The following is a 17,469-nucleotide window of genomic DNA, read 5'->3' as shown; positions in this document are numbered from 1 at the left end:
GGCCTCAGCCTGGGCTTGATTCAGCAGGAGGGACCACCAGGAACACCAGGAGAAGTTCTTGGCTGTACCTCTCTTAGGGAAGTGAAGATCAGTGAAGACTCGATACCCCTAAGAGTTTGCACAGCTAGCTGTGCCAGTAAGCGAAGCTCTCTCCGTGACTCCATGGAGTCCAGTTTATACCCTCCAAATATCATGTGTCCTCCATGTCCCTTGCCTCAGCACAGGTCTTGCCTCAGCACGTGTATCCAATCAGCTAGATCCTTGGAAGAAGCAAGAAACTGCATCAAACCAGCAAAAGTTTTTTGGTGTGTTCTTCTGTAAGGAGTCCCCACAAATGCAGCTCAACTACACAGTGTAAGGCGGACCAATACATGCATGTCATCAGCAAAGAATCCTTCCTCATATGTCCTTTCCGTGCTTGCTTTAGGAGAACATCCTCTCTCCTGTGTCTGCTTCAGCAAAACGTTCCTTCATGAGTCTGCTTTAGGCTTTCACCCCTGTGTCCTCTTTAATGAAATTTTCCTTCATGAGGTTACCCTAGCAAACCCCATCCAACTGATTTTCCGAAGAACCCTTAGGTTTCCACTTGATGTAAGAACCTTCTTGTGCTTCAGCTTCATCAGAATATCCAGGGTTGGCTGTAGCAAAATGGATTTGCTCTCGTGGTGCTGCTATATTGCCCAGGTCCCTGTTGATTGAGTTCTTATGCTGCCCCTTGCATCTGGTGTTGACTGGATGATCCTGCTGTCAGCAGGACTTCTTGGAAAGGTGAGATGAGCCGTGGGCCAGACAGTGGAGATCAGGGTTCCTGCATCTTCTATCTGTGACTCAAGCAGACCCCACTTGAAAGGGATTGGTGGGCCATCCAGCTGTTCCAAGCTGGTAGTTTTTGGGTTCTCTAAGGCACCTACACATTAGTTGGAGGCTCCTGAGGTCCTGAAAGGGTCCTTAAGACCAAAGATCAAGCCTATAGGTAGACAGTGGAGCTCAGGAAACCAATCAAAACTCATCTCTGCATGCTGTGTCCTTGGCATATCTACTGGAATGACAGGCTGATCCAACTGGGATGGGATTGGTGGGATAGGGTTCCAAGCTGGTTAGTTTTGTGGCCTGTGATGGGTTCCACAGGGCAGCAGGACACTCTTGGGGTCCTGCAAGGTTCTTTTCAACCAACAAATGAACCCAGAGATAGGCAGTGAGGCTCTGGTGACCACATGCAACTCACCTCTGCATGTTGTGTCTCAGGCAGGCCAGCTGGGAAGAGGGCCTTATCACCTTTAAGGAAAATACATTACAGCTGTTTCCTGGAAGTCACATGTTTCATTAACTGGGTTTTTCCAAAGGATCTCTATGACAGTATGAAACAAATTAGCAAAATCAATTTTCTCTCAATCAAAATGCATCATGGTTGGGCTGGAGGGATGGCTCATTGGTTAACAGTACTGGCTGCTCTTCCAGAGGACCTAGATTTGATTTGCAACACCAGAATGGCAGTTCACAATAGTCTGTAACTCTGGATCCAGAAGATCTGACAACCTCTTCTGACTCCTGAGGGCACCAGTCACACAAGTAAAACAACACCCACATACAGAATCAATATACCTGTCTGTCTGTCTGTCTGTCTGTCTGTCTGTCTATCTATCTATCTCATAGTATGGTGTTTTGAATGATGAGATGTCCTCCATAGCCCAGGCATTGAACACTTGATTCCCACTTGGTGGCATTCATTGGGTAAATTTAGAAATCGTGGCTTTGCTGAAGGAACTGTGTCACAGGGGCAGGCTCTGATAGCTTAAATACTTTCATCGTATCTCATTTGACTTCTTTTTGACATTTGTTTCTAAATGTGAGCCCACAATTTCTGTTCTAGCCACTGCTTGCTTCCATGAGTCACCATCACATTAGGTTCTTTAACTTCTGGAACCATTAGCCAGACAAACCCTTCTTCCTTGTATAAGTTGCTTTGGTCATGGTGTTTTATCACAACAATAGAAAAGTAAGACAGAAATTGGTACCAGAGAGTAAGCTACTGCTGTGATAGACCTGATCATAGGACGACCCCCCACCCCCGCCAAAATGTTGAAAACTTTAGGACCTGGATTAGAAAAGTCGTTGAAACACAGTAAGCAGCACTTAGTGGGACCTGGATTAGAAAAGTCGTTGAAACACAGTAAGCAGCACTTAGTGGTCTGTCCTGGTAGGATCTTGGAAGACAGCTGAGATCTGCGTGGACGTTGGAGGCAAAGCTCAAGTGGCTTTAGCGATAGGTTCTAAGCAGCATGCTGTGGAGGGTCACCGGTAGCATTGGCAATGACCTGTATTGTTGGGGTGGGGATGATTACGGGATCCCACTGACCAACAACTCAAAAAGCTGTAACGCATTCCAAGCACTGGGAATTTTACTTGGTAGCATATGATATATAGTTGAAGCACTCTCTCCCCCATTATATAATGATACATGTGCACACACACACATACACACATACATACACACACATAAATAAAATTTAGGAAGCTTCTACACTAGTAGTTTTCTTTATGACTTTTCAAAAGTTCTTAGTATTAGTTATCCCTCCCCAACCCTCCTTTATCCTGTCTTCCCATCTCTCTCTTCATGTAGTCATTCTATTTTACTTTCTCCTTTATCTATCCCTTTATAACACTATATTCTACTGTTTTTTCTCCTTCCTTGGAAGATCTATTCCTCCAACTACCACACCCACAAGTCTCTTAGTAGCTATCTATCCTCTGAATATTCTAAATGACATGCACAATGAAAACATCTCTATATAAGAGAAAACATGCAATGTCTGTCTTTCTGGGTCTGGATTCTTCCACTTAGCATTTTTTTCTAGCTCCAGCCATTTATCTGAAATTTTCAAATTTTCATTTTTCCTAACAGCAACTAATATTCCATTGTGTTAATATACTACATTTTCATTATCCATTTAATAATTGATGGTCTTCTAGACTGTTTCCAACCTTTGGTTGCTATGAATAGAGCAGTGGTGAAAATGAATATGCAAGTGTCTATGGTGTACAGTCATAAGTATATTTGTAGTATTCTGTATAGTAGAGCTTGTATATCTGACTCTAAGTAAAATGTTACAACAAAGCCTTTTTTATGTTTGGGTCAATTAGTAGTAGTGGCTGAGACATTGTTTTGACACTGTTTGAACCTTGAAGAAGTGTTCTGTCTCAGACAATCTGCACTTGGTGCCATGTGAGAGCTTGCAGTTGCACCAACCTTGGTGTCCTAAGATACCCCTGGCAAACCTGGAGTTCTTACTTTTGATAATGGCTAGCCATGGTCAGAAGGGACTGAGATTCGCATGGGTTATCTGCTCTCATGGGCAGGAAGGACAAGATAACTTTTGTTACTGGGACCTTTATTAGCCCCAATAACTCTTGTATAATGTTTGAATATAGTAACTGGAATGAGCTAGCTGGGTGTCAGTCTTTTCCAAGAAGGCTGAAACCCTCTGCTCCTTTGGAAAATGAAGGCTTAGCATCTTGGTGAACTTCTTTCTCTACTGCCACACCTATGAATGACATCAGCCAATATAAATTCCTTTAAATAAATGCCCAAGAAAGGTATAACTGGATTTTGTGATTATAAATCTATTTTCACCTTTAAAAAAATCACCTCCACATTGATTTCTATAGTGGCTATACCAGTTTACACACACACCAGCAATGGATAAGTGTTTCCCATTTTCTGCACCCTCCCCGGCATCTGTTGCCATATTTTTATTGATCTTGATTGCTTTGACTAGGGCAAGATGAAATCTCAGAGTAGTTTTAATTTGCATTTTCTAATACCTTCGAATGCTATTGTAGTTACTGTTTTATTGCTGTGAAGAGACACCACGATCAAGACAACTTTTTTTTTTTTTTAACGGACAAAGGCTTGTTTTATTTTAAAGGCTGATCCACATGAGGCCACAGCCAGGCCGTTATGTACAGACACGAGGGAAGCTTTATTTCTTGGTCTCTTCCTCCTTGGACAGAGTCTTGATGATCTCTTCCTTCTTGGCCTGGAGGAGCTCCTCCCAGCGCTTTCGTGCTTCCTTGGTCTTAGACCTGCGAGCCTCAGCCTGGCCCGCCAGGAGCTTCTTGTGGGCCTTGTCTGCCTTCAGCTTGTGGATGTGCTCCATGAGGATGCGCTTGTTTTTGAACACGTTCCCCTTGACCTTCAGGTACAGGCTGTGGTACATATGGCAGTCAATCTTGGATTCCCGGTATCTCCTGAGAAGCCAGTGCAGGATCCTCATCCTTCTCATCCAGGTCACCTTCTCAGGCATTCGAGCATTGGCAGTACCCTTCCTCTTCCCTATGCCCATATGCCTGCCCTTCCGTCGGGCCAGGGTGAAGACACTAGAGGCAAGCCTCTTCTGTAGCCTGAGCATAATGGTAGGGGTCTGCTGGGCTCCAGCGCACCGAGGAGCCACTCAGGGCCCTGTCGCCCCCGGTCTCCCGTGTGCTGCCCCACAACGCGAGCCAGGCGGGGAGCGGTGCCCGAGGGAAGGTCTTCGGGCCTCAGTGTCGCATTCCACCCTCCTTAGGCCCAGGCCGTGTGCGCTTTCGGCGCTCCGGGTGCGGCCGCACCACGCTGCCTCCCCTCTCCCCTCTGCCATCCGGGGTCCAGATCCCTGCCAAGCCTTGCCAGCCCGTCGGCCCCGTGGGCCCCCGTCGACCTCATAGGCCAGGAACCTAGAGCTGGGCCCTCTCCAAGACAACTCTTATAAAAGAGAATGTTTCACTGGGGGCAGGCTTTCAGAGGATTAGTCCAGTGTCATCTTGGCAGGAAGCATGGCAGCAGACAGGCAGATATGGCATTGAGAGTTTGTATCCTTATCCACAGGCAAGCAGGCAGGCGGGCGGGCGGGCAGACAGGCAGGCGGGCAGACAGGCAGGCGGGCAGACAGGCAGGCGGGCAGACAGGCAGGCAGGCAGGCAGGCAGGCAGGCAGGCAGGCAGGCAGGCAGGCAGGCAGACGGACAGGCAGACAGGCAGGCAAGCAGGCAGGTGAGCAAATAGAGTAAGAAAGGAAGACTGAGTCTGGTGTGGCTTTTGAAACCTTAAAGCAACCACCTCTGAGACATCTCAAAGGAGATGACTCAGTGACACACCTCCTCTAAGAAGACCACACCTCCTCCAAGAAGGTAGCACTTCCTAATCCTTCTCAAACAGTTCCATTAACTTGGCGCTAAGCATGCAACTCTATGAGCATCTGAGATCCATTCTCATTCAAACTACCATATTCCACTCCCTGGCACCTGTAGGCCTATAGGTGGGTCATAATGAGTTTAGCCCAACTTCAAAAGTCCCCATGGTCTTTTGCAAACTCAACACTGCTTAAAGGCCTTCAGATCTCCCACTCCTTCCAGCTTGCTTAACTGTAAAACATTTTTTTTTTCTCTCTTGGGCTTGTCCCATGCATTGCCAGCAGCTCCCCCACTCCCAAGGATCCCATGGCTCTGGCATCTCCAATATCTTGGGATTTTCGAGGGAATCCAGGATTCACCTTCACAGCTTCACAGGGAACTCTCCCATCTATCCTTGACTCGTTCACACTGTGCATTAACACAGTTCCTTTTGGCTCTTGAGAAAATAGAAGAAAGGGCTGTCTACTCTTACCAGGGATCCACCTAGTGTTCCTCAGACAGGCTCCTACCCAAGGCTGAGCTCTGCAGCTGCCTCTGGGCTGTCAGGTGATACCTGCTTCCTCAGAGCAGAGGAGACTCAAGGCCTGGTCCGAGGCCCTTGGTCTCATCACCTGCATCACTCCAGTTCAACACAAACAAAAGCAGGTTCCTGAGTGGAAGACAGATGACTTTTCTTAGAGTTTTCCCTGAGCATCCACCAACTCAGAAATCCAGTCTGTCCATGGAACCTTAGTATGCCTGATGGCCTCTCTCCCTCCTTGTACAGGTCTGAGAGCTTTTGGCAGACAGCGCAGGCCACTCTTACCTCAGCCCCTGCAGATGGAGTTGCAGGTGCTTTTTGTGGAGAATTCTGCTTGTCTGTCTGTAGTTTGGCTTTAGCTCCTTTGTATGCTCTTTCTTCCACCCTTTCCCACCCCTCTTTCAAACACCCATTTTATCCCCTATCACTAGATAGGAGATGAAAAAAGGATAGAGGGGAAAGAGGGAGACGTTATTTTTAGACTATTTCCTGCTGATTAGGGGTGTGAGTTCCTTTGGGGCAAGTTTGATCTTCACTGTCAGGATACCCAATTTCTTCTTTCTTCTTTGCACACGACTACTTAACAAACCACAAACACCAGCAATTGACAGCAAACAACCGACAACCAATAACCCACCATGCCTTTCAAAGCTCTAACACTTATGTACACTCTGAAAAGTTCCCAGAATTCCAAAATGTCACAGAAATGCAGAAATTATCTGCTGCTGGCAGAACCACACCCTGCTAGAGCACGAGGCAAATTCATAGTCAGCTTCTCTCTCTATAGGAAATTTGAGAGTAAGAGTTGTGAACAACAGTCTGCATTGTCTGTCAACCAAGGCTCTCAGTTGATGGTGACACTGGGTACTCCTTCAGGAATGGGGTTAGTAAGAAAAAGAGCCTCACTCTGCACACAGTTGCAGAGCTCATGTTCATTGCTATGTCCATGGAGCTGGGGCTCATCCCCGTGTCACTGATGCTTTCCATGGGAAGGAGAGACTTCTCCATCCTCTGAATCCCAGTGCATCTCTTGGACCACTGAGTATGTGACTTGTCAGGAGGCCTCAGGTCACATCACACAGCTGTGGCCTCCACATTACAAAGAGCGTCTGGCAGGGGAGAGGGTGCCATACCCCCCATCCAGCCTCCAGCCCAGCAGCCCCACAGGCCTCCTGAATTTCCCTGTTCCCTCCTTCCAAATCCTCCTGCTGAAGCAGTCAAATGCAGCTCTCTGTCCTTCCTTTGTTTCTCCTCTTTGAACCCTAGAATTCCTCTGCTTCCTAAAAGATACATACTTGAGTTCCTCAGGTTCCTTAGTTTTTGACAAAGTGAGCTTCTCTGTGGAACTTGTGTTGTTTCTTGGGGATTCTTGCTTCTCAGGATGTCTTCTGTCTGCACATCCACATCTCTTCATCCTGAGATCATAGCTTACCTAAGGTGAGACATGAAACTTCCATTTGTCTCCTATTCATTTAGCTTTGCCAATTTGCAATAAAACCTAAGAGAATATAATTTTAATTATGTAACTTCAGTTATTAGAATGTTAAGGAAACATGAGGAGCTGGAGAGATGGCTCAGTGGTTAAGAGCACTGGCTACTCTTCCACAGGTTATGAGTTCAATTCCCAGCAACCACATGGTGGCTTACAACCATCTGTAATGGGATCTGATGCCCTCTTCTGGTGTGTCTGAAGACAGCGACAGTGCACTCATATACATAAATAAATAAATAATTTTTTTTTTTTGTTTTTTCAAGACAGGGTTTCTCTGTATAGCCCTGGCTGTCCTGGAACTCACTTTGTAGACCAGGCTAGCCTCGAACTCAGAAATCCGCCTGCCTCTGCCTCCCGAGTGCTGGGATTAAAGGCGTGTGCCACCAAATAAATCTTAAAAAAAAAAAAAGCTGAGCAGTGGTGGCACATGCCTTTAATCCCAGCACTTGGGAGGCAGAGCCAGGTGGATTTCTGAGTTCGAGGCTAGCCTAATCTACAGAGTGAGTTCCAGGACAGCCAGGGCTACACAGAGAAACCCTGTCTCGAAAAACCGAAAAAAGAAAGAAAAAAAAAAAGAATGTTAATGAAACATGAAATTCAATACTTTATCATCAGACTATATCTGGCTAATTATTATCAAATAAACTTTCAGTACTTTTAGTGATTCATATTTGTTTCCTTTCTTTAAGCTTATTTTATTTTTTTTCTATTATTATCTTTATAACAAAACACAAACCTTACTCTCATTATTTTCTCCTTCACTAGGATGCAAGACACTCAGGGACACTTGCTGATAAATCCTGGCAGGGAGAATCACTGGACAGAAATAAGTTATATTCAAGTGCTTGAGGAATGGCTCCTTCAACCTCCTAATTACTGGATGGTTAGAAGGAACCCATAAATCTGAGCAATTCTTGTTCTAGTGACTACGGAGCCTCAGGTTACAGTCTTAATTGTCCATTTACATCTTTTTTTTTTAATTTTAAATATTTTTATTGCATATTTTCCTCAGTTACATTTCCAATGCTATCCCAAAAGTCCCCCATAGCGCCACCTACTTCCCTACCCACCCATTCCCATTCTTTTGGCCCTGGCATTCCCCTATATTGGGGCATTTAAAGTTTGCAAGTCCAATGGGCCTCTCTTTCCAGTGATGGCCGACTAGGCCATCTTTCGATACATATGCAGCTAGAGACAAGAGCTCCGGGGTTCTGGTTAGTACATCATGTTGTTCCGACAATAGGGTTGCAGATCCCTTTAGCTCCTTGGGTACTTTCTCTAGCTTCTCCATTGGGAGCCCTGTGATACATCCAATAGCTGACTGTGAACATCCACTCCTGTGTTTGCTAGGCCCCGGCATCGTCTCACAAGAGACAGCTATATTTGGGTCCTTTCAGCAAAATCTTGCTAGTGTATGCAATGGTGTCAGCGTTTAGAAGCTGCTTATGGGATGGATCCCTGGATACGGCAGTCTCTAAATGGTCCATCCTTTCATCACAGCTACGAACTTTGTCTCTGTAACTCCTTCCCGGGTGTTTTGTTCCCAATTCTAAGAAGGGGCACAGTGTCCACACTTTGGTCTTCATTCTTCTTGATATTTTATTTTAATTAGCATAAAATGATGTGAATCATTAAGGTCTTTTTTATACCCAGTTGTCTTGGTATTGTGAGCAGTGCAGAGTCAGCTTGGATGTGCAGGTAGGTATTCCTTGGTAGAATGTAGACAGTGTCCTTTGAGTCCATCGTGATTATTGGTAGAGCTGGGCGTATGGGATTTCTGACTTTAGGAACCTCTATCCTGATTTCCACCCCACAGCTCCAGTTTACACACCCAATAGCAGTTGCTGACAGGTTCTTTCCAAACACCCTTGCCAGAGTGTCTCATTTGTTGTCTGATCTTAGCCACGGAGGTTTAGGTGAGAGGGAACTTCAAAGTGGTCTTAGTTTGAATTTCCCAAAGGCTAAGCATGTTGAAGACTTTGTAAAATATTTATTGGCCTCTATGTGTTTCCTTTTGAAAACTATTTGGTTCATTAGCCAATTTATTGATCCCTTTTTTTGTTGTTTGTTTTGTTTTTAGTAGTCACAATTCTTTGTACATTCTAGATGTTAACGCCCCACAGGAATGTGACCATTAATGATCTTATCCCATGCTCTAGGTTGGCTGTTCCCTTGAGTGATAGCATCTTTGGCTACGTAGAGCTTTTAAATTTCACGTACTCCCATTTGTCAATGCATGGGGCCCTTCCCTGTGCCCTTGGTGCTCCAGTCAGACAGTTCTGCCTATGCCTGTGTGTGAAGGGTTTTCCTTCTTCCCCTCCCAGCAGCCTCTGCATGCAGGGTTTAAGTTCAGGTGTGTTATCTATTCTGAACTGACGTTTCACAGGGTGAGAGAGAAAGACAGATCTGTCTAAATGCTTCTTGTGGATGTCTTGTTTAGCTAGTGTGTAGCAGAATTCTCCATGTCCAATTAATTTAAATATTAATTCAAGAAGCCTGTGATTGGACAGGGAAAAAGGAGGCAGAGCTAAGAGACTTAGGGAGAGACAAGACAAACATCTGAATACATCTTTAATCTGGGCCATACCTTCTGCTGGAAGCCTACATAAAGGACATGGGGGAAAACCTTTTGCCTGCTTGCTGTTGCCCTCACTAGCAAGTTTGTTCCTTCACTGGCATCAGACCCTACTTTTTTAGGCTTCTAGTATATACTGAAGACCAGCTTAGACATCCACCCTCTTGGACTGTACAACTACTGGATTCCCTGACCTTCTGTTCATAGGTAGCCGTTCCATTGTTGGGTTAGCTGGACTACAGCCTGCAAATCATTCTAATAAATCATACACAATACACAAATGCACACACATACACACACACCGCACTATATATGGAACTTATTAGATATATCTATATAGATCTATCTATCAATCATAAATATGGGATCTCTCTGTGTATATTCTTTCTGGAGGTCACAAAGTCTTGAGCTGCACAGGTCCATCATTACCCCACATAGACTGCTAGATATCAACTTCAGATAAACTTCCCTTCCATATCTCTTTCTCCCTCTACTTCCCGAGATTGTTTTCTTTCCCCTTCTGAGTAGGACTGCAGCATCCACACTTTGGTGTAGTCTTCTTTTTTCTTGGGATTCATATGATCTGTGAGTTGTATTGTGGGTATTCCAAGATTCTTTTTGGCTAATATCCTCTTATCAGTGAGTACATACTATGTGTGTTCTTTTGTGACTTGGTTACCTCACTCAGGATAATATTGTCAAGTTCCATCCATTTGCCTGCTTTCATGAAGTCATTGTTTTTAATAGCTGAGTAGTATTCCACTGTGTAGATGTATCACATTTTCTGAATCCATTCCTTTGTTGAGGGACATCTGGGTTGTTTCCAGCTTCTGGCTATTATAAAAAAAAGCTGCTATGGACATAGTGTAACATGTGTCCTTGTTATATGTTGGAGCATATTTTGGGTATATGCCCAGGAGTGGTATAGCTGGGTTCTCAGGAAGAACTGTTTCCAATTATCTGAGGAACCTCCAGGCTTATTTCCAGAGTGATTTTACTAGCTTGCAATCCCACCAGCAATGGAAGAATATTCCTCTTTCTTCATATCCTTACCAGTATCTGCTATCATCTGAATTTTTGATCTTAGCCATTCTGACTAGTGTAAGGTGGAATCTCAGGGTTGTTTCAATTTGCATTTCCCTGATGACTAAGGATGTTGAACATTTCTTTAGGTGCTTCTCAGCCATTCCGTATTCCTCAGTTGAGAATTCTTTGTTTAGCTCTGTAACCCATTTTTTAATAGGATTATTTGTTTTTCTGGAGTCTAACTTCTTGAGTTTGTTGTATATATTGGTTATTAGTCCTCTATCAGATCCAGGATTGGTAAAGATCTTTTCCCAATCTGTGAGTTTCTGTTTTGTCTTATTGACAGTGTCCTTTGCCTTACAGAAGCTTTGCAATTTTATGAGGTCCCACTTGTCTATTGTTGATCTTAGAAATTTTCCCCCTATGCCAATGCGTCCAAGGTTCTTTCCCACTTTCTCTTCCAATAGATTCAACATATCTGGTTTTATGTGGAGCTCCTTGATCCACTGGACTTGATCTTTGTACAAGGTAATAAGAATGGGTCAATTTGCATTCTTCTCTATGCTGACCACCAGTCGAACCAGAACCATTTGTTGAAAATGCTGTCTTTTCCACTGGATGGTTTCGACTCCTTTTTCTAAGATCAGGTGACCAAAGGTCTGTGGGCTCGTTTCTGGGTCTTCAGTTATATCCTACTGATCTACCTGCCTGTCTCTGTACCAGTATCATGCTATTTTTTTTTTTATCACTATTGCTTTCTAGTATAGCTTGAGGTCAGGGATGGTGATTCCCCCAGAAGATCTTTTATTGTTGAGAATGATTTTTGCTCTCCTGGGCTTTTTATTATTCCAGATAAATTTCAGAATTGCTCTTTCTATCTCTGTGAAGAACTGATTTGGAATTTTAATAGGGATTACATTGAATCTATAAATTGCTTTTGGTAAAATGGCCATTTTTACTATGTTTATCCTGCCGACCCATGAGCTTGGGGGATCTTTCCATTTCCTGAGGTCTTCTTCATTTTCTTTCTTCAGAGACTTGAAGTTCTTGTCATACAGAACTTGCTTGGTTAGCATCGCACCAAGATATTTTATATTATCTGTGACTATCATAAAGGGTGTCATTTCCCTAATTCCTTTCTCAGCCCATTTATCCTTTGATTAGAGGAAAGCTCCTGATTTGTTTGAGTTAATTTTGTATCCATCCACTTTGCTGAAGCTGTTTATCAGCTGTAGGAGTTCTCTCATGGATTTTTTTTTGGGTCACTTATGCATACTATTAGGGTTGTGGTGGCACACACCAGTAGGATTTGCTAAAGGAGGCAGAGGCAGGAGGATCATGAGTTCAAGGCCAGCCTGGGATGTACCTCATTTTTTAATGGTTTGTTTGTGTCTAATTTCTTGAGTTTTTAAATATATCTTGGATATTAGCTCTCTATCAGATATTGGGTTGGTGAGGATCTTTTCCGATTGTGTAGGCTGCTATTTTGTCCTATCAATGATGTGTCTTTTGCCTTGCAGAAGCATTTCAGATTCACGAGGTCTCATTTAATTTTTTGTGCTTTTTTTAAAAAGATTTATTTATTTATTTTATGTATATGAGAACACACTGTAGCTGTACAGATAGTTGTGAGCCTTCATCTGGTTGTTGGGAATTGACTTTAGGACTTCTGCTCAGAGACTGCCATATCCAGGGATCCATCCCATAATCAGCTTCCAAACGCTGACACCATTGCATACACTAGCAAGATTTTGCTGAAAGGACCCAGATATAGCGGTCTCTTGTGAGACTATGCCGGGACCTAGCAAACACAGAAGTGGATGAGCACAGTCAGCTATTGGATGGATCACAGGGCTCCCAATGGAGAAGCTAGAGAAAGTACCCAAGGAGTTAAAGGGATCTGCAACCCTATAGGGGGAACAACATGATGAACTAACCAGTACCCCGGAGCTCTTGTCTCTAGCTGCATATGTATCGAAAGATGGCCTAGTCGGTCATCACTGGAAAGAGAGGCCCATTGGACTTGCAAACTTTATATGCCCCAATACAGGGGAATGCCAGGGCCAAAAGAATGGGAATGGGTGGGTAGGGAAGTGGGGGGGTATGGGGGACTTTTGGGATAGCATTGGAAATGTAACTGAGGAAAATACGTAATAAAAAATATTAAAAAAAAAGAAAGCAGCGATTGTGTATATATATATATATATATGTATGTATATATATATATATATATATATATATATATTCCTAAGTTTAATTTTAAAATTAGTGATTTTTTTACAATGCCATAAAAAATGGTGATAGGTAAAGTACAAGGCTTTTTCTTTTCTCTGTGTTTAATTACTGAAGCTTCAAAGTTACTTTATAGTTTTAAGATCGATATTTATGATAGTTCTTCATTAAATTCTACTTTACATATTGAAAAAAAAAAGGATGAGTCTGAATCTTTGTCTATGGTAAAGCAGGTCATTTTATTCCAAATTTGAGAAGTCTTGTATTCAGGTTAGAATGCAGCTGATTAGCACAGTGTAATTTTTTTTCCTATAGGGAGGGTTCTATATTTTGTACAAGACCTCTTTTGCCCCCCTGTATATATTCATAGCTTCCCCTTAGTGTCATTCACCTCTCACAGTTTGTAAGTTCATAGGCACTAGGTGCTTTAAAATAGCTTATTTAATACTCTTCACAATTTCACTAGCACACTAATTGTCCATAGATACCAAAGAGGCATGAGGACCTAGAGTGAAGTGGTAACTTACTTTGAGGAGAAATTTCTTTTATTTGTATTTGTAGTAATGCTTTAGAAAAAATAAAATTGTGCCCGAATGAGTACAGACACTCTAGTGTCTGTGTGTGTACATAGTTCCAGGATATTTTATGTCTTAAATCTTTATTCTTTCTTCTACCCTAGTTTTCCCATGTCACATGGAGAAAACTGGAGTGTTTTCTCCAAACCTGGCAAAGGTTATTTGCTATCTATGAGTTGGGAAGGACTTGACTTAAGTAGTATGTGCTAGCATCATTAAAATGAATTACACTGAATAAAATAAGTAACTGGTTTAATTGCAATTAAGAGCATGTCCCTTCCTACTCTGCCCCTTTCAACCCATTTCAACCTGTATCTACTGTCCACATTAAAAGCCTCAGTTGATTTCCAGTGAGGACCTAACCTATCTGCCCATTCCCTTAGTATAGACACTCATCCAACTGGCTCAAGCAGATTGTTTCATTTTGTATTGCAATTTTCCCCAGCAGCAAAATGAAAAGCTTCATGTAAATTTTAAGAGATAAGTAATAGAACATTTGAATCAGTGAAAGTCAGATGGTGATAGAGCTCTGCCTTGTGCATGCATTCACAGTGAATTGATGACTTTAGGCTCTGGGTTGGTCCTGAGCAGAAACTATGAGTTTCTTTGGGATTCTGCTCATATCAGATCTCCCCTGGTCATCTCCCAAGGGAGTAAGATTCTATATATATTAAAAGTTGCTGTTCTATGAAAACTTCTAGGTCCTCTAAAGATGAGAGTATTTGAGTGGCTTTTGTTTCTTTAATAAAGAGCCTCGAATTATCAGACTAAATGGTTACACCTACAATCATACCCTCTTCATTTCATGCCTGGGCTTTTCAGTCATGTGTAGTAAGTATCTCCATCATATATTAAGGACACATGTGCCAGTCACTCTTTTGGCTTAACATATCACCCCAAAACTCATGGGCTTATAGAAATTAATGTGTTATTAGTTGTGATTCTGTAGGGTAGCTAGGTCAGTAGAGCTGACCTCTGAGGTCACTTAAAGTCTTGGCTGGAGATGAGTGATCCAAGATGGTCTTATTCACATTTCTAGTGATTATAAGATTATCGTACAGGGGCTTTGGTTGGCATGACCTTTCCTGCATGAACTAGCCTGGGCTTCTTCACATGGGGCCTTTGGATTCTAAAGAGTAGTAAGCAATGTCAAATTCCAGTGAGCACAGACTTGTCAATCTTTGCACTCTCAGACATGCTATCATCCAGACTCAGTGTAGGAGGCTGCAGTGTAAACGTGGATACAGAGGCACTTACACAACTGTGAGGGCCTTGAATGCAATAAGACAGACTAACAGGATGATAATTCTATTCAGACAGGTAGGGTTCTTGAGGGGGGGCATATTTTACTGAAGAATCACTCAGTATAAGTCTGTGTATTTAGTTACTAGATTTTCATCATTTCTTCTTTCTGTGCATGGCCCTTAGGTTGCAGGGTTTTGTTTTTTGTTTTTGTTTTTTTTGGGGGGGGTTGTCATTCTTACAGATTTAAAAGAAATGTCCCTTTAAATTTAATAGGGAGCTTTCAAAATAGCTAGTAAGCCAATGAGATATGGAGCAAAGGCAGCAGATAAGGCCTATGCAGGCCTGCTTTTGAACCACAGTAGAGACCCAATGGGCAACTAGGAACCCCGCCCCATGAGAATGTTTCCTCACCCCAAAACCGAGGGATTGGCACTCATCCTTCACCTAGCTCTTGTGTTCTGTAATGAAAAGACATCTGGCATGCACAGAACAGAACTGAAACTGATTCTCTGTTCAGAAGCATATGGAGGTGTTACATTTCAATAAAAAGAAAATACTGACTTTGGCAAGTACTGGTCAATACATAATATGTGTGCCAAAGGAAATTAATGTCTACTTTTTTATCTACACATAAAGTAATGCTTCTAAGATTCAGTCTAGTGATGGAAGTGAGTCTGCCTCTTGTCCTAATAAACGCCATTATATATGGTAAAAAAAAAAAAAAAAAAAAAAAAAAGGACTTCTGCTCAATCCAGTCAGTCCTGCTCAACCCAGCTTGCTCTGGTAAATTCTGCTTGCTCCAGCCCAAAGATTTATTTCGTATTGTAAATAAGTACACTGTAGCTTCAGACGCACCAAAAGAAGGCATCAGGTCTCATTATGGGTGGTTGTGAGCCACCATGTGGTTGCTGGGATTTGAACTCTGGACCTTTGGAAGAGCAGTTGGTGCTCTTACTCGCTGAGCCATCTCACCAGCCCCCTGGGTACTATGAGGTCTCATTTATTAATTGTTGATCTTAGTGCCTGAGCCATTAGAGTTCTGTTCAGGAAGATGTCTCCTGTGCCAATGCATTCAAGGGTATTCCCCTCTTTCTCTTCTATTAGATTCAGTGTATCTGGTTTTATATTGAAATCTTTGATCCACTTGGACTTGAGTTTTGTGTAGGGTGATAAATATGGATCTATTTGTAGTCTACATGTAGGCATCCTGTTAGACCACCAACATTTGTTGAATATGCTATTATTTTTACCACTGTATGGTTTTGGCTTCCTCATCAAAATGTTCATGTCCAGAGATGTGTGTGTTCATTTCTGGTTCTTTGAGTCAATTCCAATGATCAACCAGTCTGTTTTTATGCCAATACTATGTGGATTTATTACTATTGTTCCGTAGTACAGCTTGAAATCAGGGATGGTGATACCTCTAGAAGTTCTTTTACTGTACAGAATTGTTTTAGCTATCCTAGATTTTTTTGGTTTTCCATAGGGAGTTGAGAATCGGTCTCTCAAGGTCCCTGCCAACTCTGCAGCCAACTTTAATCACTGGGCATCAAGGCTGGCTCTTGGCACCTGTTATTCTCTGATTTGGCCTTTTCACACTATCCAAGATTTCTTGGATGTTTTATGTTAGTAACTTTTTAGGTTTGACATTTTTTTTTTCACCTTTGTGCCTCTTAATTTTTATTGCATAGTATTTACCAAATAATTTTTTCAATGATTCTGTCACAGTCACATTGAAATTTAGACCATAGAAGAAATACAATAAATACGTTTTTGGAGTGACAGACAAACCCTGATCCCAGTTTAAGATTTGAATATATATGATGAAATTGAGTTTTAAATCTACCACTTGAATCTGGAGCTCTTGAAGCATTTAACTATTTTTGAAATTTATTTATTCACATCCCAAATGCTGTACCCCATACTGGTCCCTCCCTCACAGAATCCCTACCCTTAATCCTCCTCTCCTTCTCCTCTGAGAAGGTGATATTCCCTCTAATTATCCTAGCACATCAGGTCTCTGTCAGATTATGAGCATTCTCTCTCACTGAGGTCAGAAAGGGTAGCCATGAGGACTGAGACTGAGATTCCTGTCTGTTACTTATGTGAGGAGTGGTAGTGCGGGGGTTGGGGCTCTTTGGTTAGTGGCTCAGATTCTTAGAGCTCCTGAAGTTCAGGGTTTGTTGATCATGTTGGTCTTCCTGTGGGGTTCCCACAGGGAACCAGAAATAATTTAAAGAATTGGTCCTTGCTCATGGAATGTGTTTCCAGCTGGCCTTTCCTTCAGTCGCTGCTCCATTCCTCTGTTACTTTTAAAGAAGATGAATTTTTGTTGAAAGACTTGTGGGTGGCTTGATGCCCTTATTCTTCCACTGGAAGACCTGCCTGGTTAAAAGAGGTAGCCTCTTCAGGTTCCATGTCCATGTTCATGTTCCAGGTCTCTGGGACCTTCTGGTGATTCTCACCCTATCACCAAACTCGAGGCAGTTCTATATTTCCATTCGTTCTCCTGCCCTGTGGGCCTCTCTCAGGCAACTTCCTCCAGAAGCTCCTGACTTCCCATTCAACTCTTCCCCCTACCTCCTCCAGTTCCCTCCCTCCTTCTGCCTCCTATGATTACTTTGTTTCCCTTTCTA

At 42.7% G+C, this 17,469-nt stretch overlaps 1 pseudogene; it reads right to left on the bottom strand.

Moving 5' to 3' along the window:
- Window positions 1-3,957: 3,957 nt before the first annotated feature.
- Window positions 3,958-4,365, bottom strand: LOC110307671 (large ribosomal subunit protein eL19 pseudogene; annotated as a pseudogene).
- Window positions 4,366-17,469: the final 13,104 nt, after the last annotated feature.

This window comes from Mus caroli, unplaced genomic scaffold, assembly GCF_978045245.1.
Source record: "Mus caroli unplaced genomic scaffold, Mus_caroli_1 scaffold_15, whole genome shotgun sequence".
Taxonomy (NCBI): Eukaryota; Metazoa; Chordata; class Mammalia; order Rodentia; family Muridae; genus Mus; species Mus caroli.
This window is presented reverse-complemented; position numbering and strand designations above follow the sequence as displayed.